The 27,344-nt window shown below is 38.2% G+C and overlaps 1 protein-coding gene across 5 annotated transcripts in view; it reads left to right on the top strand.

Moving 5' to 3' along the window:
• B3GALT1 (beta-1,3-galactosyltransferase 1) overlaps window positions 1–27,344 on the top strand; it is a 619,500-nt gene that overhangs the window by 291,111 nt on the left and 301,045 nt on the right. For 2 of the 5 annotated variants that reach the window (XR_011569375.1, XR_011569372.1), the window contains one exon: window positions 1–27,344. This exon is cut by the window's left edge; it is cut by the window's right edge and continues 22,132 nt beyond it. The exons of the other annotated variants lie outside the window; for them this stretch is intronic. The gene's annotated coding sequence lies outside the window, so the exon portion shown is untranslated. 5 annotated transcript variants of the gene reach the window in all.

The following is a 27,344-nucleotide window of genomic DNA, read 5'->3' as shown; positions in this document are numbered from 1 at the left end:
TACATAATTCTCATTCTGGTGAAGGGAAGTATTCTATCTCTTCAAGCGGTATATTTCTCCAAGACACTGTAAAAGAAATTCACCATGGCAGGCAAGGAGATTTCTATGCGAGGCATTAACACAGCAAATAGGAACTTAAGCAGAAAGCACAGAAGAATTCTTTGTGTAATCATGTCTTATATCTGCACTCTGTGAATGTTTCTGCATGAACACGAATGTATAAATCCATATCCACGGTTTTGTCGTGGAGGAATCTCACATCATTTAGACATGCACCTTCCCAAACATGTAACTTGACACTTGACTGGAGCTTAGACCACCTAGGAACAGGACTTCCCTTAAGTCTCTTTATTAAATATCACTTCTGATAGCCTGGAGTTTGATAGGCTTGGAGACAGCAAAGAGAAATTTATACTCTGTGCATGTGTGTGAGTGCTAAGTCACTTCAGTCTTGTCTGACTGTTTGCGACCCAGTGAACCATAGCCCACCGGGCTCCTCTGTCCATGAGATTCTCCATGCAAGAATTCTGGAATGGGTTGCCATGCCCTCCTCCAGGGGATCTTCCCTACTCAGGGATCAAACCTGCATCTCTTACTTCTCCTGCATGGGCACACCGGTTCTTTACCACTAGCGCCACCTGGGTTCTTTACCACTGCTGTTGCTGCTGCTGCTGCTGCTAAGTCGCTTCAGTCGTGTCCGACTCTGTGCGACCCCCTAGACGGCAGCCCACCAGGCTTCCCCGTCCCTGGGATTCTCCAGGCAAGAACACTGGAGTGGGTTGCCATTTCCTTCTCCAATGCATGAAAGTGAAAAGTGAAAGTGAAGTCACTCAGTTGTGTCCGACCCTCAGCAACTCCGTGGACTGCAGCCTTCCAGGCTCCTCTGTCCATGAGATTTTCCAGGCAAGAGTACTGGAGTGGGGTGCCATTGCCTTCTCCGTCTTTACCACTAGCGAATGGTAAAGACATATTCCGTGAGTCTTCTGTATTTCTGATGGAAGGGCAATAGGAAAACAAAGGCAGGATTGGTACCTAATTAGAAAAGAAGATAAAGCTCAGTTGAACCTTACCCAGAGCACCTCACACAGAGATGTGCTGCAAAGTTTCCTCTAGGAGCTCATGGGGTCTGATCTGGTGCATGGATTAGGATTCAGTTAAGTCCCCAAAGAAAACCCACTCCAGTATTCTCACCTGGAGAATTCCATGGACAGAGGCGCCTGGCGGATCCACGGAGTTGCAAAGCGTTGGACATGACTAAGAGACTACCAAGTCCCCAACTTCCAAGCTATGGAACAGGCTTTTTCACCTGGATTCTTTGAAGGTCAGTAGTAACTAGCAGTTGTAACCAACCATAAGACTTTCAGTACTACTCCTGTGGCACTACTCTGAATTTAAGCAAGCTTTCTTTGTAGTATACCGGCCAACATGGGTTAGGCAAAACTTGTAACTCCAGACAACTGAAAATAATTGACCTGCTAATAGAGTAACTCAGAGACTTATAAAACTGCAGTTATGAATGGGCTTCCCTGGCAGCACAATAGGAGACAAAGAGAAAGAGATGAATCCAAAATCAGAGTAAACTTAACTTTTGAAAGACATAGACAGAAAGATATCATAACCTACTGTGTCAGAACCATAAATAACGAAGCAGAAAAGGTCAAATTACATTGATGCAGTTTGAAAACAGTATGAAATCTAGCCTTGACCACTCATTATGTTATTGTAAGTCAATAATGAGCATAAATACAATTCATTGAAACAGAAGTAAAAAGAGAATAATTAAAATGAAGGTCATTCCATGAACATTATTAATCAGTATATGCAATTAGTATAATGTTCCTTCCTTCTTTAAGTGTCTGCTTGCAGTAAGTCTCTTCACTTTAATAATATTCTATGAAAAATATACAAATGCTATGCATTTAGAAATATTTCTAATTAGGTAAGTTTGCTATACCTATTCAAGATTTTTAATTATAGGGCATATCCATTTTTAAGTTGTTGACATTTTCAGCTTTATGAAAAACCCTTCCAGAAAACATGTTTCAGATTCAGAGTTTAGAGCAAATAGATGCTTTACTTCCTTTCTTCGTTGTTGAGGATTAACTGTCCCAGTACAATAAACTTGCCATAAACTCTAAGCATATAAAAGGAAACAGGACATTATAGTTATATCTCACCAACCAACCAAGGATTGGGATTTATGAATATTTAAGTTGTGGCTCTGTGCTTGCTTGAATATTTGGTACACATCCACTTAGTGAGGTCACAGCCTCCACCTTGCATCAAGTTTTCATTTGTCTGGGATTAGATCTTGTGTTGTTAACACTGCCGTTTGTGTGATCATCTGGTAGATGGCCTAGCTCAGTTTACAGCAAATACATTCATTCGTTTCACTCTTGAGGTCATAACCTTGGTAGCAAAAGGAAACTTCCGGCGGCTTTTGAACAGACTTGGTCAATTGGTGAAGGATGCTGGGGTATGCGTGCCTTAGGTTACAGCAAAGAACATCACTGGTTGTCCTGTTAATTAGAAATAATGAGGGGAAAAGAAATTAAATCCTGCTACCTCCTTGCCCCGATTCAAAGAGACATTGATCAATTGAAGCTTCTAAAAATTCGCTGTCAAATTATCTCAAGTCCTTAACGATGCTTACTGAAGTTCCTGCTCTCAGGAACTTCTTCTGCATGTGCAATTTTTGCTGTGTCTGAGGGTGATCTATGAGTCAAAATGATGTACTGAATTAAGGCAAGTGGAAGGTGAAATGAGGTGCTTTTACTAGTCTGCAAAGACAAAGATTTATCCTGAAAATAATTTGGGGGGAAAAAAAGAAAAGCTTTTAGAGGTAAGAAATACAGTGTTCATATTTTACATGTTTGACATATTTTGGATGTTATTTGATTATCTCAGAAAACTGCTTTTGGTTTCCAGTTAGTGAATTGAAACATAAAAGATATAAACTTTTAAAAACTATTTAGAATATTATTGAATTTTGTTTGACACTAGAGATGACAGCAAATGTGATTAATTGCCACTCATAATTGCAGTTTCATTCCAGTGGTTATTGCTTGTCAGTATCAATTAATAGCTCAACCAAAACCTCATTCATTCCAGAATATTAAAGATGATGGCTTGTGGGAATTATGCTAAACTAGCACTTTCAATTAAATTTGAATTTTATAGGGTACTGAATAATAGTTTATGAGTTTATAATAGTAAGTACCAGTGAGTTATTGTTGAATTGTAATTACTATAATTATGTATGTTTATCTGGAGAATTGTAATTAGCATTGTCTTCATGTTTAAAAATAGACAATTGTACTTAATTTTCCACTTAATGTATAGTTTCTGAAGTTCATCGTATAAGGGAATGGGATTCAAAAATAACCCATTCCAATAATTTGGAAGTTTGTGGAGCATGACTATTGGTTGATTAGTGAGGGGAAAAAAAAAATTGAAGGTAAACACAAGCTGACAAGGTACATATCAAGAATTGAAGCTTCTGTGCATCCTGTGTGTAGTCTGAACTCTCTGTTAGAGTTCATTTTCTATTTGTATAAATTATTTGACCTACAAGTTTATAAAAATAAGGATATATCTCAAGTAATTATATCCTACACTAATGAGTCACTTCCTTTATCTTGGACTTCTCAGTCCACAGAATTGTTAAAAATATATTTCTGTTGTTTATAAGTGAGAAAAAAATGGACATATATAAGAGAAGCAAAGTGGAATGTAGTACAACTTCCTAGTTGAAAGGATTACTTGAATTTTATTTTGCTTCTAGAATCTTTATGAATTTGCTTCCAAACATTATTTTACTTATAGAATAAAAACTTGAATTTCATCAGTCCTCAGAATATTAGAGAAAACATATAAATTTCTATATTGGTGCCATAAAATATAAGCTTTTAATTTATGTAGTAATACTGTATTAACAATATATAGGGTATTTAGCATTTAAATAAAGCTTCAAAAAGTAGATGGTGGAGAATTAAGCAATCTAACCATAAATTTAAATTCAAAACTAAAATCTATTAAAATTATTAAGAGCTATTCAGAGTGGATTGAAATCCACTAAATGTAGGTCCAACTCCTTTTTTCTTAGTATCAGTGAACTGGTAGCATTCAATTAAAAAGGAAAATTAGAAACTGTATAATCAAATGAAATAATTGTCAAAGGAAAGTCTGGCTGTTTGAGAAACATGAAAATTGTTCCAGTTCACCCAAATGACTTTGGCTCAATAGACTATGTGGTATTTGTACGTTAATGTGATTGAAAAAATAAATAAATGGACTATTTACAGGTTTCGATTTCACTTTATTATCAATGTGATTTATTGAAATATTGCTCAATTTTTAAAAGTATATATTTTGAGCTCAAATTATGCTATATTTTGTTTTATATTATTGTTTGTTAATGTGTTAAGTTTCTTTATCTGTGTCAATATAAAAGCAGGAAATTCAGGGCACATAAAGTTAGATCATGAGTGAGTTTGAAGCAGGATGACACCATATGGAAGAACAAGAATGTTATCTGTCTTGTTCTAGATATATGCTGCTGGAGATGCCATTAACCATTCTGGCAATACTGATGCCTCATGTTGAACTCTCTGTCAAAGAAAATTTTCACTTATGGGCTGTTAAAAATGTCACCCTTAGCAACCTGTGCTAAGTTTTCTTTTTTCTTTTTTTTTTTGAAAGCGAAGTATAGGATTTGTGACATGGTGCTTCTTGAATTAGATGCCCCAGGCTGTATCCTTGCCTCTTATCTACTTAGAGTAGAACTCTGTAAGCTCTGTGACTTACAGAAAGTAACTTTCCTTCCCTTGACCTTGGTTTTGTCATCTGTAAAGTAGGAATGAAACTCTCTCACTGCCCTTTTTTAAGGACTAAACGTACAGGAAAACATGTAGAAGTGTACCTGTACATAATAAGGGCTTAAATAAAAATTGGCATTGTTAGCATTGCTTTTATTCTTTTTACATCACAGATTAGATTGTTAAAAGCTGACTGCTTTCTTGGTTTAAGCTTAAATATGGTCTCTCTGAGAAGCTGATGCACTTCTGTCATTGGCAGCCCATCACGCCAGCCTGTCAGTTTACTTAGATCTTGGTTGTTTTACAGTTTTTAGATATGTGAGATCTGCAAATATGACAGTATTGCCTTTATGTCTTCATACAAGTCATTCATAATAATGTTCAGTGAGACATAGCCGAGTACAGAGCTCTTTGGCACACCAACAGAGGTCTTCTTGCCAACGTAAAACTGAGCCACTAATCTCACACTCTTCATACAGTGGTTCAACCAGCTTTACATCTGCTTAACCAGATTATTATTCTGCTCATACATCTCTATCTTGTATATGAGAATATCATGACAGATACTATGAAATGACTTTCTGAAACACAAAACTAACAATGCCTTTCTCCAAATCACCTCTTAATTGAAGTTTTAAATAGACAGTCTGTTCAGTTCAGTTCAGTTTAGTCACTCAGTCATGTCTGACTCTTTGCTACCCCATGAATCGCAGCATGCCAGGCCTCCCTGTCCATCACCAACTCCTGGAGTTCACTCAGACTCACATCCATCGAGTTGATGATGCCATCCAGCCATCTCATCCTCTGTCATCCCCTTCCCCTCCTGCCCCCAATCCCTCCCAGCATCAGAGTCTTTTCCAATGAGTCAACTCTTCGCATGAGGTGGCCAAAGTACTGGACTTTCAGCTTTAGCATCAGTCCTTCCAAAGAACACCCAGGGCTCATCTCTAGGCTTACTCAATTATCTCACTCATATATATCTGCCACATACAAAGAACAAAGATGGGTAAACCAATGTAATAAATAATTTTATTATCATTATTATAACTTTCATGGCTTCCCAGATATTTCAAAAACAGGAGTTCATGTTTTTAATTTCTAGGATACACATGAAATATATATTTGTGTATCTCTGTCTTTCAGTTACCCCTGCAATCTTCTGTAATTATCTCTACATAATCTTGTACTTGTAATAAACACCATAAATGAAAATCCTCTTCCTGAATTTGTATGATGATACCTATCCTTCCCAGGTGATGCAGTGGTAAAAAGAAAATCCATCTGCCAATGCAGGAGACACAGGAGATGAGGGTTTGATCCCTGAGTCAAGAAATTCCCTGGAGGAGGAAATGACAACCCACTCCAGTATTCTTGCCTGGGAAATCCCATGGACAGAGGAGCCTGTGGTCTACCATCCATGAGGTCGCAAAGAGAAGGATACAACTTAGTGACTATACAATAGCAAAAGAATGTCAGTTACATTGAAAAAGGTCCTTCTTTGTGTCTCAGGATACTTATTTACAAAATGGAAAGCTCAGACTAAATTAATAGTGATATATTAATTAAAACAAGCACCCTTGTTTTTATTTTCACCATCAACATCAGTATAAAGTGCCAGAACCATGTTCTGAAGCTTGAGAATGGTGGACCAATAAGGCATTGCTTTCAGTAATCAATCCATATATGTTATTCACTTAACTGTGCTTCATGGTATCTTTCCTAAGAAATATGTTCCTTTTCCTTACTCACCTGTACTTCTTTAAAAGCTCAATCATTTATCTGATTTGTACATAGCATAGCAGTATTTCTTCATATGGAATATGGCTTCAGGGATTGCAGTCATTAAAATGAATTTCCTATAGGTCCTACATATTTTGCATGAATTACAGTCCCACCAGCAGTGTGAGCATTCTCTTCCATATCCTTTCCAACTCTTGTTATTGGTCTTTTGATAATCAGATCAGATCAGTCGCTCAGTTGTGTCCGACTCTTTGCGACCCAATGAATCACAGCACGCCAGGCCGCCCTGTCCATCACCAACTCCCGGAGTTCATGGAGACTCATGTCCATCGAGTCAGTGATGCCATCCAGCCATCTCATCCTCTGTTGTCCCCTTCTCCTCCTGCCCCCAATCCCTCCCAGCATCAGAGTCTTGTCCAATGAGTCAATTCTTCACATGAGGTGGCCAAAGTACTGGAGTTTCAGCTTTAGCATCATTCCTTCCAAAGAAATCCCAGGGCTAATCTCCTTCAGAATGAACTGGTTGGATCTCCTGGTAGTCCAAAGGACTCTCAAGAGTCTTCTCCAACACCACAGTTCAAAAGCATCAATTCTTCGGCGCTCAGCTTTCTTCACAGTCCAACTCTCACAGCCATACATGACCACAGGAAAAACCATAGCCTTGACTAGATGGACCTTTGTTGGCCAGGTAATGTCTCTGCTTTTGAATATGCTATCTAGGTTGGTCATAACTTTCCTTCCAAGGAGTAAGCGTCTTTTAATTTCATGGCTGCAGTCACCATCTGTAGTGATTTTGGAGCCCAGAAAAATAAAGTCTGACACTGTTTCCATTCTTTTCCCATCTATTTCCCATGAAGTGGTGGGACCGGATGCCATGATCTTCGTTTTCTGAATGTTGAGCTCTTAGCCAACTTTTTCACTCTCCACTTTCACTTTCATCAGGAGGCTTTTGAGTTCCTCTTCACTTTCTGTCATAAGGGTGGTGTCATCTGCATATCTGAGGTGATTGATATTTCTCCTGGCAATCTTGATTCCAGTTTGTGTTTCTTCCAGTCCAGTGTTTCTCATGATGTACTCTGCATATAAGTTAAATAAACAGGGTGACAATATACAGCCTTGACGAACTCCTTTTCCTATTTGGAACCAGTCTGTTATTCCATGTCCAGTTCTAACGGTTGCTTCCTGACCTGCATACAAATTTCTCAAGAGGCAGATCAGACGGTCTGGTATTCCCATCTCTTTCAGAATTTTCCACAGTTTATGGTGATCCACACAGTCAAAGGCTTTGGCATAGTCAATAAAGCAGAAATTGATGTTTTTCTGGAACTCTCTTGCTTTTTCCATGATCCAGCAGATGTTGGCAATTTGATCTCTGGTTCCTCTGCCTTTTCTAAAACCAGCTTAAACATCAGGAAGTTCACGGTTCACGTATTGCTGAAGCCTGGCTTAGAGAATTTTGAGCATTACTTTACTAGCGTGTGAGATGAGTGCAATTGTGCAGTAGTTTGAGCATTCTTTGGCATTGCCTTTCTTTGGGATTGGAATGAAAACTGACCTTTTCCAGTCCTGTGGCCACTGCTGAGTTTTCCAAATTTGCTGGCATATTGAGTGCAGCACTTTCACAGCATCATCCTTCAGGATTTGAAATAGCTCCACTGGAATTCCATCACCTCCACTAGCTTTGTTCGTAGTGATGCTTTCTAAGGCCCACTTGACTTCACATTCCAGGATGTCTAGCTCTAGGTCAGTGATCACACCATCGTGATTATCTGGGTCATGAAGATCTTTTTTGTACAGTTCTTCTGTGTATTCTTGCCATCTCTTCTTAATATCTTCTACTTCTTTTAGGTCCATACCATTTCTGTCCTTTATCGAGCTCATCTTTGTATGAAATGTTCCCTTGGTATCTCTGATTTTCTTGAAGACATCCCTAGTCTTTCCCATTCTGTTGTTTTCCTCTATTTCTTTGCATTGGTCGCTGAAGAAGGCTTTCTTATCTTTTTTTGCTATTCTTTGGAACTCTGCATTCAGATGTTTATATCTTTCCTTTTCTCCTTTGCTTTTCGCTTCTCTTCTTTTCACAGCTACTTGTATGGCCTCCCCAGACAGCCATTTTGCTTTTTTGCATTTCTTTCCCATGGGGATGGTCTTGATCCCTGTCTCCTGTACAATGTCCTGAACCTCATTCCATAGTTCATCAGGCACTCTATCTATCAGATTTAGGCCCTTAAATCTATTTCTCACTTCCACTGTATAATCATAAGGGATTTGATTTAGGTCATACCTGAATGGTCTAGTGGTTTTCCCTACTTTCTTCAATTTAAGTCTGAATTTGACAATAAGGAGTTCATGATCTGAGCCACAGTCAGCTCCTGGTCTTGTTTTTATTGACTGTATAGAGCTTCTCCATCTTTGGCTGCAAAGAATATAATCAATCTGATTTCAGTGTTGACCATCTGGTGATGTCCATGTATAGAGTCTTCTCTTGTGTTGTTGGAAGAGGGTGTTTGTTATGACCAGTGCATTTTCTTGGCAAAACTCTATTAGTCTTTGCCCTGCTTCATTCCGTATTCCAAGGCCAAATTTGCCTGTTACTCCAGGTGTTTCTTGACTTCCTACTTTTGCATTCCAGTCCCCTATAATGAAAAGGACATCTTTTGGGGATGTTAGTTCTAAAAGGTCTTGTTAGGTCTTCATAGAACCGTTCAACTTCAGCTTCTTCAGTGTTACTGGTTGGGGCATAGACTTGGATTACTATGATATTGAATGGTTTGCCTTGGAAACGAACAGAGATCATTCTGTCTTTTTTGAGATTGCATCCAAGTACTGCATGTCGGACTCTTTTGTTGACCATGATGGCCACTCCATTTCTTCTGAGGGATTCCTGCTGACAGTAGTAGATATAATGGTCATCTGAGTTAAATTCACCCATTCCAGTCCATTTCAGTTCGCTGATTCCTAGAATGTCGACATTCACTCTTGCCATCTCTTGTTTGACCACTTCCAATTTTCCTTGATTCATGGACCTGACCAGCCATTCTAATATGTATAATGTGATGTCTCATTCATTTTGATTCACATTTCCCTAGTAATTTGAGATGTTGAACATCTTTTCATGTGCCTCTTGGCTGTGTGTATGTCCTATTAAAAATTGTCTATTTGGGTTTTCTGCCTGGTTTTTCTCCAGTACTCTTGCCTGGAAAATTCCATGGACCGAGGAGCCTGGTAGGCAGCAGTCCATGGGGTCGCACAGAGTCGGACATGACTGAGCGACTTCACTTTCACTTTCCACTTTCATGCATTGGAGAAGGAAATGGCAACCCACTCCAGTATTCTTCACTGGAGAATCCCAGGGACAGGGGAGCCTGCTGGGCTGCTATCTATGGGGTCGCACAGAGTCGGACACGACTGAAGTGACTTAGCAGCAGCAGCAGCCTGGTTTTTAATTGGATTAGTTTTGTTGTTGTTGAGTTGTATAAGTTCTTTACATATTTTGGATATTAATTCCATACCAGATATAGGGTTGGCAAATATATTCTCCCATTCAGTAAGTTGCCTTTTCATTTTAATGATGGTTTCGTTTACTGTGCAGAAGCTTTTTAGTTTGATGGAATCCCATCTGTTATTTTTTGGTTTTGTTTCCCTTTCTTTTGGAGTCAGAACCATAAAAACTAACACAGATGTCATGAATGTTACCATCTATGTCTTCATCTAGAAATTTTTTATTGTTTCATGTCTAACACTCAAGTCTTTAATTCATTTTGGGTTAGTTTTTGTAAGTGATGTAAGATAGTGGTCTAGTTTTTTTTTTTTTTTTTTTAATGTTTCTGTCCAAATTTTCCCAGTACTATTTATTGAGAGACTGTTATTTTTCCATTGTTCACTTCTTTTTCATAGAGTAATTGTTATATATGAGTGTGTTTATTTCTGACTCTTAATTCCATGTTGGGCTATGTGTTAATAGCATACTGTATTGTTTACTAAATCCTTGTAGTATAGTTTAAAATGAGAGTGCAGGATACCTCCAGCTTTGTTCTTTCTTAAGACTTTTTTTGGGGGTGGTGCTATTTGGAGTCTTTTGTGGTTTTATACAAATTTTAGAATTATTTATTCCGCTTTTGTGAAATATGCCATTGGCATTTATAGGGATTATGTTGAATCTGTAGATTGCTTTAGAAAATATGGACATTTTAATATTAATTCTTCAAATCCACAAGCACAGAATATCTTGCCACTTTTTTGTGTGTCCGGTTTCTTTCATTAGCATCATATAGTTTTTAATGTACAGATCTTTCACTTCCTGGATTAAATTTACTCCTAGGTATTTTATTCTCTTTGATGACGTTGTAAATGAAAATTTTTTTTAAATGCTTTTCTCAGAGTTCATTATTAGTGCATAAAAATGCCATACTGATTTTGTATCTATGACTCTGCTGAATTTGCTAGTTCTGACAGTTTTTTTGGTAAAGTCTGTAAGGTTTGCTTTATGTAGTATCATGTCATTTGCTAATTGTGATGGTTTTACTTCTTCCTTTCCAATTTGAGTGCCCGGCTAATTGCTGTGGCTAGGGCTTCCAGTACTATGTTGAATAGAAGTGGCAAGAGTGAGCATCTTTGTAGTGTTCCTATTTTAGAGAAAAAAACTTTAAGCTTTTCACTCTTGAGTATGATGTTAGCTGTGGGTTGTCATATATGGCTTTTCATTGAGGCACATTCCTTCTGTACACCATTGTTGAGACATTTTAGCAAAAATAGTTGGTGAATTTTGTTAAGTGCTTTTTCTGCATCTATTGAGATGGTTTTATGATTTTTATTCTCTATTTTGGAAGAGTTTGAGAAATAGATATCAAATCATCTTTGAATGTGTGCAAGAGTTCACTGGTGAAGCCATTTGGTCCTTGACTTTTGTTTGTTGGAAGATTTCTGATCACTGATTCAGTCTCCTTACTAGTAATCAGGCTATTTGAGTTTTCTATTTCTTCAGAATTCAGTCTTGGCAGATTTCATGTTTTTAGAAATTTCTTCTTGGTTGTCTTAATTCGTTGACATATTAGTTCATAGTATTCTCTTATGATCCTTTGCATTTCTGTGGTGTGAGTTGTAACTTCTCCTCTTTCATTTCTGAGGTTTTTTAAGTTTATTAAGCCCTCTATCTTCTTTAACTTGGTTAGTGTAGCTGTGTCTTATTTATATTCTCAAAGAACCAGGTCTTGGTTTCATTTTTCATTTTCTGTCTGTTTAGTCTTTTACTTATTTCTACTCTGACCTTTATTATTTCCTTTTGTTTTCCTTTTTCTAGTTCTCTTAGTCATAAATTTAGATTTCTTATATGAGACTTTTCTTGTTACTTGAGGTAGGCCTGATGACTATGAACTTTCCCCTTAGAATTGCTTTTACTGCGTTCTGTACATTTTGAAATGTCGTATTTTTGGTTTTCATTCGTCTGTAGGTTTTTTGTGACTCTTCCTTTGATTTCCTTGGTGACCTATTGGTTGTTCAGCAGCATGTTGTTTAATCTTCATGTTTATATGGTTTTTACAGTTTTCATTTTATAATTGATATCTAGTTTTACACTATGGTGATTGGAAAAGATACTAGAATTTATTGAGACATGTTTTGGGGTCTAACTTCTGATCCATCCTGGAGAATGTTCCATGTGAAGTTGAGAAGAATGTGTAACCTGCTCCTTTACGTAGAATGTTCTATATATATATGTCTCTTGTTCATCTAGTTTAATGTGTCATGTAAAGACAATGTTTCTTTATTGATTTTCTGTCTGGATGATCTATGTATTGTTTTAAGTGGGAGCTTGAAATCCCCTACTATTATTGTATTGCTTTTAATTTCTCCCAATAGGTACATTAATATTTGATTTATATATCTTGGTGCTCAAACGTTGGTTCCATATACATTTTTAAATGATGAAGCTTCTTGCTGGATTGACCGCTTTATCATTATATGCTACCCTTTTTTGTCCTTTATTACAGTCTTTGTTTTAATGTCTGTTTTGTCTAATATGAGCATAGCTGTACCAGCTTTCTTTTCATTTATATTGGTATGGAATGTATTTTCCCATCTTCTCCCATTTAGTCTGTGTGTGTCCTTTTTCTGACCTCTGTCTCTTAAATATATAGGCAACATACATTCAGCCACTGTATATCTTTTGATTGGTAAATTTACTCCATTTAAATTTAAGGTAATTATTAATAAGGATATAATTATTGCCATTTTGTTCATTGTTTTTGGAGCTGTTTTTGTAGTCCTTCTCTTTCTCTCTTCTCTTGTGGTTTACTGACTTTCCTTAGTGTAATATTGAGATTTCTGTTTCATTCTCTTCTATATATTTTCTATAAATTTGTGTGTATGTGTGTGTGATTGTGTGTGTGTGTGGTTACCATGAGGTTCACATAACCATCCTATGTATATGGCGTTCTCTTTCAAGTTGATCACAACTTAACTTTTAATATGTACTAAAATTTACATTTTTACTCCCCTACCCACATTTTATGTTCTTGATAACAGCTCTTACATATTTTATTTTATGCTTTCTTAACTAATTATTCTATATAATTTTAGTTTCATTTACTATTTTTGAATTTCAAGCTTCATACTTGGCTTATAAGTGATTGATCCACTACTTTTAATGTATATTTGCCTTTTCCAGTAAGAGTTTTACTTTTGTATATTTTCTTATTAATTAGTGCCTCTTCTTTTCAGTTTAGAGAAGTTGCTTTAACATTTTTTTTAAGGCTGGTTTAATGATGGGAGACACAGGGGACACAGGAGATGTGGGTTCAATCCCTGGGTCAGGAAGATCCCCTGGAGAAGGAAATGGTAACCCACTGAGTATTCCTGCCTGATAAATCCTATGGGCAGAGGAGCCTGGTGGGCTACAGTCCATGGGGTCACAAAGAGTTGGACGTGACTGAGCATGCACACATACACACATATATGCAAATGTATTCTATATATTATATAACTGAATCACTTTATTGTATACCTGAAACTAACACAGTATTGTAAAGAAACTATAATAAAAATAAATAAATACTGATGTACTATTTTAAAAAATATTCTATCTTCTTAACTTTTGCCATTTAATTTTTAATGTGTTTTGATCTGGTTCTCATGGAGTTCATTTTGTTTGGGGTTTTCTGTGCTTCCTGGATCTGGATATCTGTTTCGTTCCCCATATTAAGGAAGTTTTCTACCATTATTTCTTCAAATAATTTTTCTGGCCTCTTCTCTCTCTTTTCCTTCTGGGACCAGTATAAGGCAATAATTATTTCATTTCATGTTGTCCCACAGTTCCTTTAAGATATCATCACTTTAAAAAAAAAAAAAACCTGTTTTGCTCTATCCAGGTGATTTCCATTGCTTTTTCTTCCACTTCACTAATTCATTCTTCTACTTCATCCACTCTGCTGTTGAATCCTGCAAGTGTATTTTTCAGTTCAGTATAAATTCTGTGTGGTACTTCGGTACATCTCAAATGAGTAAGACCATCTCAGAGTTCTCACTGTGTTTATCCATTTGTTTCCTGTTGAGTGGACAACTTTTGAACTCTTTTTTAGGTAGGTTGCTTATCTTAATTTTAAGCAAGTCCGACAAATTTTCCCCAGATTTGTCTTATTCTTTGGTTTGAAACATATTCCTCTTTCTACCCATTTTGTCATGTTATCTGCTATAGATTTCAAGCAATAGAAATACTAGTGAATCAGTTGTTTCTCTTTTTATGAGTTTTGAGCATTATATTAGCATGTGAGTAATCAGTCCTGTATGCTTATAAAGCACAACATTGAGTTATGGAAGGGGCCATTCAGATATTACTTGGCCTACCTCCCTGGCAAAGAGAACATAATCAAATTATCTCAATGAAATAAGAGGAAGATTTGATACAACTACAGATGTGAAAACTTAGTTAATGAAAAATTCTAAGTTTATCCAAGGACAAATTAAAATGCTATGGTGGCAATAGGTTGTAATATCTATGTGAGTCCTCTGAATCTGCATTCTCTCCATTACCATTATTTCTCTGATGAGAAATTGAATTTTAAAATGCCACTAGAATGATGTCTAAATAAGCATTAAGTCAAGATTTTTCCTGTTTGTATCAGTATATTCAAGCAAAATTTTCCTTGCCATTTTTCAAGGGAGAAAAAAGCTCATATTTGAAAATGAAGCACAGATATCTTCAGCTTTGGTAATAAACATATTTTCTCCAGCAAACAAAGCAACTGAAATCAGATGTTCTAATAAGACTACTCTTAAAATCACAACAGGTATCCTGATGGAGGTGGAGAAACAAAATAGCCTAGGTCAGCATGTAGGTATACTCATAATCTTTAACATAATCTTTTTTCTCATTTGAATATGTTTCAAGGAATTCCCAGAAGTTGAAAATCAAGTACTGAGAGTTATGGGGACATCTGGAGGGCAAAAATGCTGCTTTTTTCTTGTACAACTATGATATTCAAGCCACAGGATGGAATGTGTATAATAAGAAACCTAATAATATAGTGGGAAGCATTTCCTTTCAGCCAAAAGAGAGGGATGTACAAAAGGAACAGATGGTGATAAGTTTGTGGTAATAGGGCGAAGCACTAAATAGTCTTTGACAGAGCTTGCCCCTAGATAAAATGGCAGCGGCGGGCTTAAATCATTTTCTACATTGCTCATTGACTTTCTTTGCCTACTAATAAGTCTTCAGAGAATGAATTTAATTTGCAGCTCGACTTTGCCTTCCTCTGCTAATGTTACATGGCCTATGCTGAATTTGTTTAACCCTGTGACCCCAATTTTGGTTTCAGAACCCTATTTTCCATCTTTTCTTGTCTTAAAATGAAATTTTGTAGAAAGCAACCATTGCCCTGAACTATTCTAAAATTTTGCATAATAACCAGAGAAATCTGGACAGAAGTGGTTCTCAGCCTTAACCATGCAGCAGAATCAGTTGGGGACTTGTATTTTGTTTTTATCTTTTAAATATTGGTGTTCTGTCTCTAACCCTAAAAAGCAATTAAATCTCTAGAAATCTCTCTAGCTGGAACAGTCTAGATATATAGGTATGTTTTCAAAATGTTCTCAAGTGATGCTGTTGCTCAGTAAGAATTGATAACCTCTGGGTTAAAGTCTTCAAAAATAGGGAGGTTTTCATACAAACTGTTGTAGCTGGACATTTGATGCACTGCTGAGAAAAGAAAGAATTTATTTGCATTGGAAATTCTTTTTTTCCTGGTGCTACAGTACCTTGGGCTTATTTTATCATAGTGCTTATCCTGTTTTATCGTAATGATTGCTTTCTTTGTCTCTTCCACTCATAGAGGTCAGAGATTAGAATTTAATATCTCTATCTTTCAAGTTCCTATAGCCTTTACATAATATGTTGTTGAAAACTAACTCCTAAAGGGCAAGGCTAGGCAATTTTTTGTATATATTGTTTCTTTTCCTTCAAGTTCCTAGCCTTACATAAATGACTGATAGTACATGATTGAAAAATAGTGGACCTGAATTGTTTTAACTGAACTTAAATTGTTAAAAGGAACAAGTTAGATCAGTTCTTCACAATTTTCAAACCTTCTTGAGTCAACTTTACAATTTGAGGAAACAGGGTGTTGACTAAAAAATATATTTTCATGTAGTTCCTCAGTATTATATTGCAAATTCTTTCTCAGCCTGTCAAGCCTTATGGTAAGCCATAAATGGGCTTAAGAAAGATAAAACTAAATATTAAAAAAACTAAGATAATGGTATCCGGCTTCATTACTTCATGGCTAATAGAAGGGGAAAAGATGGAAGCGTGATAGATTTTCTCTTCTTGGGCTCTAAAATCACTGCAGGTTGTAACTACAGCCATGAAATCAGAAGACAGTTGCTTCTTAGGAGGAAAGCTATGACAAACCTAGACAGTGTGTTGAAAAGCAGAGGTATCAATCTGCCGACAAAGGTCCGTATAGTCAAGGGTATGGACTTCCCAGTGATCACGTGTGGTTATGAGAGCTGGACCGTAAAGAAGGCAGAGCGCCAAAGTATTGATGCCTTCAAACTGTTGTTATTGTTGTTCAGTTGCTGCTGATATTGTTCAGCAGTTGTTCAATGAACTGTTGTTCAGTTGTTGTGTTGACAGACCATAGCACACCAGGCTTCCCCATTCTTCACCATCTCCAAGAGCTTGTCACACTCACGTCCATTGAGTCAGGGAGGCCATCCAACCACCTCATGCTCTGTCATCACCTTCTCCCCTTGTCTTCAGTCTTTCCCAGGATCAGGGTCTTTTCCATTGAGTCAGCTCTTCACATCAGGTGGCTAAATATTGGAACTTCAACTTCAGCATCAGTCCTCCCAATGAATATTCAGGATTGAGTTCATTTAGGATGGACTGGTTTGATCTCCTTGAAGTCCAAGGGACTCTCAAGAATCTTCTTTGACACCACAGTTCAAAAGCGTCAATCCTTCGGCGCTCAGCTTTCTTTATGGTCCAACTCTCACATCCACACATGACCACTGGAAAAACCATAGCTTTGACTATATGGACCTTTGGTGGTAAAGTAATGTCTCTGCTTTTTAATATGCTATCTAGGTTAGTCATAGCTCTTCTTCCAAGGAGCAAGTGTCTTTTAATTTCATGGCGGTGGTCACCATCAGCAGTGATTTTGGAGCCCAAGAAAATAAAGTCTGTCACTGTTTCCATTCTTTCTACATCTAATTGCCATGAAGTGATGGGACTGGATGTCATGATCTTCATTTTTTGAATGTTGAATTTTAAGACAGCTTTTTCACTCTCCTCTTTCACTTTCATCAAGAGGCTCTTTAGTTCCTTTTTACTTTCTTTCATAAGGGTGATGTTATCTGCATATCTGAGGTTATTGATATTTCTCTCTGCAATCTTGATTCCAGCTTGTGTTTCATTCACCCCGACATTTCACATGGTGTACTGTGCATCTAAGTTAAATAAACAAGGTGACAATAGCCTTGACATACTCCTTTCCCAATTTGGAACCAGTCCGTTGTTCCATGTCTGCTTCTAACTGTTGCTTCCTAACCTGCATACAGAATTCTTAGGAGGCAGTGAGGGTGGTCTGGTATTCCCATCTCTTGAAGAATTTTCTACAGTTTTTTTGTGATCCACACAGGCAAAGGCTTTAGTATAGTCAATGAAGCAAAAGTAGATGTTTTTCTGGAATTCTTTTCCTTTTTCTATGTCCCAATGGATGTTAGCAATTTGATTTCTGGTTCTTCTGCCTTTTCTAAATCCACCTTGAACATCTGGAAGTCTTCGGTTAATGTACTGCTGAAGCCTAGCTTTGCTAGCGTGTGAAATGTGTGCAACTGTGCAGTAATTTGAACATTCTTTGGCATTGCCTTTCTTTGGGATTGGAACTCAAATGAAAACTGACCTTTTCCAGTCCTGTGGCCACTATTGAGTTTTCTAAATTTCCTGGCATATTGCATGCAGCACTTTCACAGGATCATCTTTTAGGATTTGAAATAGCTCAGCTGTAATTCCATCACCTCCACTAGCTCTGTTTGTAGTGATGCTTCCTAAGGCCCACTTGACATCTCACTCCAGGATATCTAGCTCTAGGTGAATGATCACACCATTGTGGTTATCTGGGTCATTAAGATCTTTTTTATATTAGTTCTATCTATTCCTGCCACCTGTTAAAACCTTCTGCTTCTGTTAGGTCTATACTGTTTCTGTCCTTATTAGGCTCATCTTTGCATGAAATATTCCCTTGGTATCTCTAATTTTCTTGAAGAGATCTCTAGTTTTTCCCATTCTTTTCTTTTCCTCTATTTCTTTGCACTGATCACTGAGGAAGGCTTTATCTCTCCTTGGTTTTCTTTGGAACTCTGCATTCATATGGGTATATCTTCCCTTTTATTTGCCTTTCACATCTCTTCTTTTCTTAGTTATTTGTAAGCGCTTCTGAGACAACATTTTGCCTCTTTGCATTTCTTTTTCTTGGGGATGGTTTTGATAACCACCTCCTATTTATGTTACAAACCTCCATCCATAGTTCTTCAGGCACTCTGTCTATCAGATCTAATCTCTTGAATATATTTTCACTTCTACTGTATAATTGTAAGGGATTTAATTTAGGTCATACCTGAATGACCATTCGGTGGTTTTTCCTACTTTCTTCAATTTAAGTCTGAATTTGGCAGTAAGGAGTCATGATCTGAGCCACAGTCAGCTCCTGGTCTTGTTTTTGCTGACTGTATAGAGCTTCTCCATCTTCAGCTGCAAAGAATATAATCAACCTGATTTTGAACTATGGTGCTGGAGTAGACTCCTGAGAGTTCCTTGGACGGCAATGGGAAGATCAAACCTGTCAATCTTTTTTTTTTTAGGTGCAACTAGTGTTAAAGCAGTTTTCTTTCTTTTTTTTTTTTTAATTTTTTTTTAATTTTTAAACTTTACAAATTGTATTAGTTTTGCCAAATATCAAAATGAATCCACCACAGGTATACATGTGTTCCCCATCCTGAACCCTCCTCCCTCCTCCCTCCCCATACCATCCCTCTGGGTCGTCCCAGTGCACCAGCCCCAAGCATCCAGTATCGTGCATTGAACCTGGACTGGCAACTCGTTTCATACATGATATTATACATGTTTCAATGCCATTCTCCCAAATCTTCCCACCCTCTCCCTCTGCAACATAGTCCATAAGACTGTTCTATACATCAGTGTCTCTTTTGCTGTCTCGTACACAGGATTATTGTTACCATCTTTCTAAATTCCATATATATGCGTTAGTATACTGTATTGGTGTTTTTCTTTCTGGCTTACTTCACTGTGTATAATAGGCTCCAGTTTCATCCACCTCATTAGAACTGATTCAAATGTATTCTTTTTAATGGCTGAGTAATACTCCATTGTGTATATGTAACCACAGCTTTCTTATCCATTCATCTGCTGATGGACATCTAGGTTGCTTCCATGTCCTGGCTATTATAAACAGTGCTGTGATGAACATTGGGGTACACGTGTCTCTTTCCCTTCTGGTTTCCTCAGTGTGTATGCCCAGCAGTAGGATTGCTAAACCTGTCAATCTTAAGGGAAGTCAACCCTGAATAATCATTGGAAGGACTGATGCTGATGCTGAAGCTCCAGTATTTTGGTCACCTGATGCAAATAGCTAACTCATTGGAAAAGAGCCTGATAGCTGGAAAGATTGAGGGCAGAAGGAGAAGAGAGCATCAGAGGATGGGATGGGTGGATGGCATCTCCAAAGCAGGGGATGTGAACTCTGACAAACTCCAGAAGATGGTAAGGGACAGGGAGACCTGGAGGGCTGTAGTTCATGCGGTCACAAAGAGTCAGACGTGACTGGGCGGCTGAACAACAGTAAGAGGACAGTAAAATGTGTAATCTTTTCATTTTTTAAATATTTATTTATTAATTTGGCTTCTTCCAGTCTTAGTTGTGGCACGTGGGAACTTGGTTGCATCATGTACAATCTCTCACTGTGGTGTGCGGACTCTCTAGTTGTGGTGTGTGGGCTCGATAGTGATGGCATGTGAGCTGAGTTACTCCATGGCATGTGGGATCTTAGTTCCCCCACCAGGGATTGAACTTGTGTCCCCTGCATTGCAAGGTGGATTCTTAGCCACTGGACCACCAGAGAAATCCCTGTAATCTTTTTAGATGATGAAATTGAAACAAATACGCCTTTAGAATCATGCTTTGTTTCAGTTTCGTTCAAATAAAACTAAGGCGTTAAAAGTAGTCCATCCATCCAACACTGTCTCCTTTCTCTGGCTTTTCTTGTCTAATGAGCATTTAACTGCCCCCTTCTTATTTCCTTCTCTTAATCTTAGAAGGGAAGGCCCGACTCTATTGGTATCTTTCCTGATGTCATTCCCCAGCCTTGGGACTCTGAGGAAAAGGTCATTTTAACCCTAGTGAGAAATTATCTACCTTTACAAGGAGACTGAAGCCCCAGCACCCTCCCCACCCAACCACCTATAGAAATGCAAACTACTCTTCACTGGGCCTGAATAGACATCACTATATTAATAAGATTTTGCAATTGTCATTGCTTTTCAATTATATTAGTTTCATTTCAACTGATTAAAAGCTTATTGGGTGGGAAGGGAAAGATTGGATTTTGTTCATCAAATCTCTGTAATCTTGTTTGAAGAATATACTAATGGTCCCAGATGAAGATAGAGTAAGAGGTTTACCTAGGAGCCTTCCAGCCTTTCAGTGATGAGAGGAGGCTTCAAGTTTAAAGAGGGAGATCTGTAGAGACACTGATACATATTCACATTTAAAAAAGGGGGGAGGGGAGACCATCAGAAAGATCTTTTTAAACCTCTTGTTATAAATTATGCTCATCTTCCTCATTCACCTCATTCTAGGCTCAATAGAAAATATATTATGTTTATTACAAAACATTTCATCCTAATAAACATTTAAATTTATTCCATAGTATTTCAATTTAATTCATCTTAAAGGTTTTGCATTCCTACAGAGTAAAGGATCATTTGTCATCTTTTAATAATATTGATTGAATTCCAACACTGTAATAGGATTTTAAAATAGGTCCAGCCCAAAACTTTCCTGCATTTACCAATAGAAACCACTATATAAGTAAATACTTTCACTATAATATATTATGTGCTGTAGTATAGGTATATACAAAATATTTAAGGGCATTTCATTATGCCTTAGAAATGTTTGAATGAATTGCCAATAATCATTAGAATCATGCTTGCCCAACTGACTGCTCTGTTATTAATTTAGTCAGCAATTTATACTCGTTCTCTTATTCGTCCACTGAGGTTTTTAACTCACAGAAAATGTATTTGCCTTGAATGCACTGAAAGAGGCTAAATATCTCTGCTGGATTTTCTGTTGCTTTAGAATATTTCTCAAGCAGATGCATTTGGACACCATTAAATCTCATAGTTCTTGTGAACCGGGTGTTTTCTGCTCCCAGCCCTGCCAAGCCTCCTGTGCCATTCATGCAATTATATCAAGTGAAAGTCATGAATAACAAAGTAATGACCGAGCTATATTGCAGGACCAACGTAACATCTATTAAATCAGAACATTAATTTTGGAAACACAGAGGTTTTGGGAAAACCATAAAGGGAGCTACAAATTGTTTGAGGAGCCACACTCCAAATATTTCCGTAAGCGTGTTAGTTTACAAACCGGTCCCTGTACACAGAGGGCAAAGAGAAAGTGAAGAAAGAGGCAGGCCACTTCAGAGGGGTAGGGGCAGGTTCATTAAGCAAAGAAACTTACTGTGAGGTTTTTCCTGGGTGGTCGCAAGATGAGTAAATTGTCATACTTGCCCAGCTGAATCTTAAAAGATTGAAAGACACCTTAACTAGGTTCAGTCATGCATTCATTCAGACCAGGTGGTCTCAAGCACACCTTACTCTCAAGGCTGTGTCCTTGGAACAGCTCCCCCTGTGGGAACACTAGGCAAAGTGTACCTTGCAAGGGCAGGGGAGGGGCTGGGGAGCCTCCAGTTGCCCAGGTCCAGCTCATGGGTCAAGCACAGGTCATATCCTCTTAATTACTGTTCCATCAAGAAGGTAGCTACCCTTTCTATTGAAGAATTTGTCCTTTGGGAGTCAAGTGGGCCCTACGAATCAGATTGACAGGAATAATTTCTTAGGTCTACGTTACGTTAATGTTTGTTAACCGTTAAATCCTGTGTGCTTCCTCCTGGACAAGTGTGTTCCTGGTGACAGTGCAGGGGTCCCTCTCTGCCACAGATTATCAGCAGCCTGCAGAGCGAGAGCATCAGGACAGAAGGATAGCTTTTCTCCACTGAACTGATGAAAAGTGAAAGGAGAACCAAGGCCACGTCCTTTGGTCCACCTCCCAGATTGTCGAAACTAACCATCTCATTGGTGATTAAAACAGCAGCTGTTAATGTCCTGGAGCTGGTTGACCAGTGTAATTATCTTGGAACCTGGCTAAAATCCTCTTCTTTTAGCCAACGTGAGAATTTCACTCTCTCCAAACTCACCCCAGAGCAAAAAAAAACCTTTCAAATGGTCCTGAAAAATGAGTGTCATTGCCTACCATGGGTCTTCAGACTGGATATGCTATTGTTTTAGCAGTAGTAATAAGTATTATGCAACTGACTTTGTGGTTAATACTGCAGTGGGGTCATAAATGTACTCACAGTGTACTCAGATGTGCCAGAAAAATACAGTGCCTTTATTCTATAAAATGGCTCATATCTCTTTTCACTAGCCTCCAAGGAGTAGCAAGTAGAGATATAGTAACATTAACTGAAACATAGCCTGAGCCAATAATTAGTTTCTCTAAATTTAACTGTTTTTTGAAAACTTGTGTAGTTTCACTATTTTCTTTTTTCCTGATTCTTCCTCAGATGGTATGTGAGCTATGGGAGGTGATCTAGTACCTTGGCAAGCCGGGGTCCTCCAGGCCCCTGCTGATCCTCAGGCTTGTGCTGGCAGGAGTCTACAAACGAATGATGCATCCAAGCCCTTTCTGGGCATTCTACGGGGACATGTGCTGAAGTTAGAGAATGGCACGTCCATTCTCTAATCTCTCCTGTGTGTATCAAAGCCCGGGGATGATCCCTGGGCAGCTCTCAAATACATGTTGTGGTTTCACCATGTTCTTTGAGGCTCTCAGTCAGCATCCCTGCCATGTGGGAAGAGCCAGGAATCTAGAATGGACTCTGTTCTTGGCTATTCCATCTCACCCTGATGACTTGATTGAGGCAGCCCTCACACTATGTTCTTTGCATCAGGGAGTCAAGACTAATAACTGCTCTTGCTGCTGCTGCTGCTAAGTTGCTTCAGTCGTGTCCAACTCTATGCGACCCCATAGACGGCAGCCCACCAGGCTCCCCCGTCCCTGGGATTCTCCAAGCAAGAACGCTGGAGTGGGTTGCCCTTTCCTTCTCCAACGCATGAAAATGAAAAGCGAAAGCAAAGTCGCTCAGTCGTGTCCGACTCTTCGCCTACCAGGCTCTTCCATCCATGGAATTTTCCAGGCAAGAGTACTGGAGTGGGGTGTCATTGCCTTCTCCAATTGCCATCGCCTTCTCCAAATAACTGCTCTTAGTGTTGTCTTAATTTTCTGTAACACGCCTGCATCATCGGCTAAAGGAGCAAGATAGTGGCTCAGGAGTCTGACACTAGTGCCTTTATCATTGTTTTTTCCTACTTCCCACCCCCGCCCCCACTATCCCTAACATGGCAAGAAGCAGGCTTTTCTTTGCTTTCCCATGTCATTTCTTCTTTCTACCATATGACTGCAAGCTTCATGTAATAGTTGCAAAAGGAGAATCTTCTCTACATTAAGGAGGAAATTCTATGATCTATCCATCACTTTCAGGATTAGATATGCTTGAGAAGAAATTTAAGAAATTCTCTCTCTCTCTCTCCTCTTCTGTCTTCCTCCCTCCCTGCCTGCTCCCTTTTCCCACCTCTCTCCTCTCTCTCTCTTGCTTGTCAAGGTCATTTTTCTGTTGTTAAAAGCAATCAAGTACCCCCCTTTCTGGGGTGTTGTTAATAGAAGACTGAGGAAATGTTTTTTAAAGGGTAAATTACAATGCACCTAGTATAATTTTAGAAATATTATAACTTTTACCTTACTCTGCTTTTAAGGTCCATTTTAATATATTAACTCCTCAAACTATTCTGCATTTCTTCAGATAGTTTGAACATCATCTGGGATAATATCAGTATACTTGGAAAAATGTACTTAGTATCATAAGGAAATAAAAATTTCTCTTTCTATCCAGCTAGGTTCTTCAGCTAATGCTCAAGAAATTAGGCTGATAAAAACAGCTTAATATGAGAAAAGCTGAGCTTATTAATGTGTGTTATATGCATACATGTAGAAGAACTCAGTGATGAATAACTCAAAGGGGTAGTTAGGACTTGAGATTAATATAGCATCTGAACAAAATAAAAAAAATAAGTTTCAGAGAAATGACAAGACAAAAGGGGTTTAGGTTCTTATGGGCAACAAACTGTGGAAGGATAAATTCAGAGAGAAGCCAATGGAAGGTAAGAGTTGTTTTAGTGAGTTTGGTGGAGGCCTGGCGTGCTGCAGTCCACGGGGTGGCAGAGTCAGACACAACTGAGCAACTGAACTGAACTGATATGAACATGCCTATCAATGCTGTCTCTCGGTTGGTAAGAATCTAGAGTTTTCTCTTATGATTAAGAATCACCTTTCCTGTCCTGGTAGAGAGGGAGAAGAGAGAAGGGTTTGTTTGTGTGTATCTGTTTCACGTACCCTGAGCCCAAAACAATCCTTAGGTCAGTGGATTTCACTCTCCATTCAAAATTTTAAGTTTTGTATATTAAAAATCAGAGGTTTGATTAAGAAGCTGTGAGATAAAGGATCTGCAAAGGGTGAGAAAACATGAATTGGAAAAAGCAGAAAAGAACAAATGGGGCACACCATTCCATATCTTACCAAACCAGTTTCTTATTTCAGGAAATAGGTCCATCCAGATAAGCAGTTATGTCTCATTGCTGAAGGCAGTGATGCAACTGAAAATAGGAAACCTGCCTAAGTTAGGTTTCTATATCGTGTGAGCATTCAGGCATTTTATGAGATTCATTTCTGTGGAAACAAAAGAAAAACAGAGTTTAATGGTTGGAACAAACTATTAACCCAGTTTTTGAATCCAGAATGCAGTCAGTCAAGATTTCTAGATGTTGGGCTTGAAATGTACTTAGATAGTAGAGTGAGAACATGCAGTAGCAATTGGAGAAATCTGGAGAGTCAGGTTTTAGTTCTCGGGAACTTCATTTCAAGGGGATGAGAGAAAAATTGAAAGCTCAATTATTGACAAAATTCACAAAATGCAAAATTAGTTTACAAAGAGATAAAATTACCTCAAAGATAATGAACATCTATAAAGATTGGTTATAATTTTTCATTGAATTTCCATCAGTCTTCCCCCTTTCTATCAAAAATAATCAAAGTAGGACTAATTTGCTTATAACTAAGTCTTGTCTCATTAAGCTTATTGCCTTTAGCCTTTCCCAGCATCAGAGTGTTTTCCAATGAGCCAGTTCTTTGCATCAGGTGACAAGAGTATCAGTTTCTGCTTCAGAATCAATCCTTGCAATGAATATTCAGGAATGATTTCCTTTAGGATGGACTGCTTTGATCCCCTTGCAGTCCAAGGGACTCTTAAGAGTGTTCTCCAGGACCAGTTCAAAAGCATCAATTCTTCAGTGCTCAGGTTTCCTTGTAGTCCAACTCTCACATCCATACATGACTGCTGGAAAAACCATAGCTTTGACCAGACAGACCTTTGTTGGCAAAGTAATGTCTCTGCTTTTTACTTCTCTGTCTAGATTGGTCATAGCTTTTCTTCCAAGGAGCAAGTGTCTTTTAATTTCATGACTACAGTCACCATCTGCAGTGATTCTGGAGCCCCCAAAAATAAAGTCTGTCACTGTTTCTGTTGTTTCCCCATCTGTTTGCCATGAGATGATGGGATTGATGCCATGATCCTAGCTTTCTGAATATTGACTTTAAAGTCAAATTTCACTCTCCTCTTTTCACTTTCATCAAGAGACTCTTTAATTCTTCTTCACTTTCTGCCATAAGGGTGGTGTCATCTGCGTATCTGAGGTTATTGATATTTCTCCCATCAATCTTGATTCCAGCTTGTGCTTCATCCAGCCCAGCGTTTCTCATGATGTACTCTGCATAAGGGTGGTGTCATCTGCGTATGGTTATTGATATTTCTCCCATCAATCTTGATTCCAGCTTGTGCTTCATCCAGCCCAGCGTTTCTCATGATGTACTCTGCATATAAGTTAAATAAGCATGGTGACAGTATACAGGCTTGACATAATCCTTTCCCAATTTGTAAACAATCTGTTGTTCCATGCCCAGTTCTAACTCTTGCTTCTTGACCTGCATACAGATTTCTCAGGAGGCAGGCCAGGTAGTCTGGTATTCCCATTTCTTTAAGAATTTCCCACACTTTGTTGTGATCCACACAGTCAAAGGCTTTGGTGTAGTCACTAAAGCAGAAGAAGATGTTTTTCTGGAACTCTATTGCTTTTTTGATGATCCAACAGATGTTGGCAATTGGATCTCTGGTTCATCTGCCTTTTTCTAAATCCAGCTTGAACATCTGGACGTTCAGGGTTCAATTACTGTTGAAGCCTACCTTGGAGAATTTTGAGCATTACTTTACTAGTGTGTGAGATGAGTGCAATTGTACAGTAGTTTGAACATTATTTGGCATTGCCTTTCTTTGGAATTGGAATGAAAACTGACCTTTTCCAGTCCTGTGGCCACTGCTGAGTTTTCTAAATTTCCTGGCATATTGAGTGTAGGACTAGCATTATCTTTTAGGATTTGAAATAGCTTAACTGGAACTCCACCACCTCACATACCTTTATTCATAGTGATGCTTCCTAAGGTCCACTTGACTTCGCATTCCAGGATGTCTGACACTGTGTGAGTGATCACACTATCGTAGTTATCTAGGTCATAAGATCTTTCTGTAGAGGTCTGTGCATTCTTGCCACCTCACTTCCACTGTATAATAGTAAGGGATTTGATTTAGGTCATACCTGAATGGTCTAGGGGCTGCGCGGCTCTGGAGCATTCAGGTATGACCTAAATCAAATCCCTAACGATAATACAGTGAAAGTGCGAAATAGATTTAAGGGACTAGATCTGATAGACAGAGTGCCTGATGAACTATGGATGGAGGTTTGTGACATTGTACAGGAGACAGGGAGCAAGACCATCCTGAAGAAAAAGAAATGCAGAAAAGGAAAATGGCTGTCTGAGGA

The sequence above is a fragment of the Bos indicus genome, chromosome 2 (assembly GCF_029378745.1).
Source record: "Bos indicus isolate NIAB-ARS_2022 breed Sahiwal x Tharparkar chromosome 2, NIAB-ARS_B.indTharparkar_mat_pri_1.0, whole genome shotgun sequence".
NCBI classification, from domain to species: Eukaryota; Metazoa; Chordata; class Mammalia; order Artiodactyla; family Bovidae; genus Bos; species Bos indicus.
Note: the sequence above shows the minus strand (reverse complement) of the source record. Positions and strands in the feature narration are given on the sequence as shown.